At 35.6% G+C, this 783-nt stretch overlaps 1 protein-coding gene across 3 annotated transcripts in view; it reads left to right on the top strand.

Annotated features, from left to right (window-relative positions):
* Positions 1–783, top strand: part of LOC106879154 (myb-like protein U) — a 196385-nt gene that overhangs the window by 1111 nt on the left and 194491 nt on the right. The gene's annotated exons all lie outside the window — the stretch shown is intronic.

The following is a 783-nucleotide window of genomic DNA, read 5'->3' as shown; positions in this document are numbered from 1 at the left end:
TCTGTCTCTCTCTCTCTCTCTCTCATATATATATATATATATATCATACACTCGTGCGCACGACGTGCTTCCACATAGTTTCCGTCTAACAAATTCACTCACAAGACATTAAGATGACCCTAGACTATAGCAGAAATAAGACACTTGAACAAAGTACCGCGCAGTGGGACTGAACTGGTAACCGCATGGTTGCAAAACGCGCTTTTTTTCACCACACAGTCATGCTTGCTTCTATATTTACACGAAACAATAACTCTATCTAGATCAGGATATCATTTCTAGATTTGAAACCGAATTTTTTTGGTTACTGTTGGAAATATTTTATCTCAATGAAGACGAACGGCGGCATCTATATCCTTATGCTATCTCGAGTTCACTTTATCGCTATAGTCAGATTTATATAGTTCTTTTTATCGTTGTGGATACATTATATATAGTTCTCTTTATCCGTTTCTAATATCATATATCACTTTTCTTTGCACGTGTAGCGAGATTTTAAAAGCTTTTGTAATCCTGTGATATCATTATTCTTCGTTTTAATTGAGAAACAAACACCTTGAAATTTAGTTTAATAAGGAAATAGGCTTATATATATATATATATATATGTATATGTATATTACGCTTGTTCTTTTGTTGGTGTGATTACTAGAGATGTGTGTACCTGTCAGACTGTGCTTCATATAACTTACTCAAAAAATCTTTTGCCTGTTTCAGTCATTGAACTGCGGCCATGCTGGGGCACAGCTATGAAGGAGGGTGGGGTTTTGTGGAACAAATCGGC

The sequence above is a fragment of the Octopus bimaculoides genome, chromosome 5 (assembly GCF_001194135.2).
Source record: "Octopus bimaculoides isolate UCB-OBI-ISO-001 chromosome 5, ASM119413v2, whole genome shotgun sequence".
Lineage (NCBI taxonomy): Eukaryota > Metazoa > Mollusca > Cephalopoda > Octopoda > Octopodidae > Octopus > Octopus bimaculoides.
Note: the sequence above shows the minus strand (reverse complement) of the source record. Positions and strands in the feature narration are given on the sequence as shown.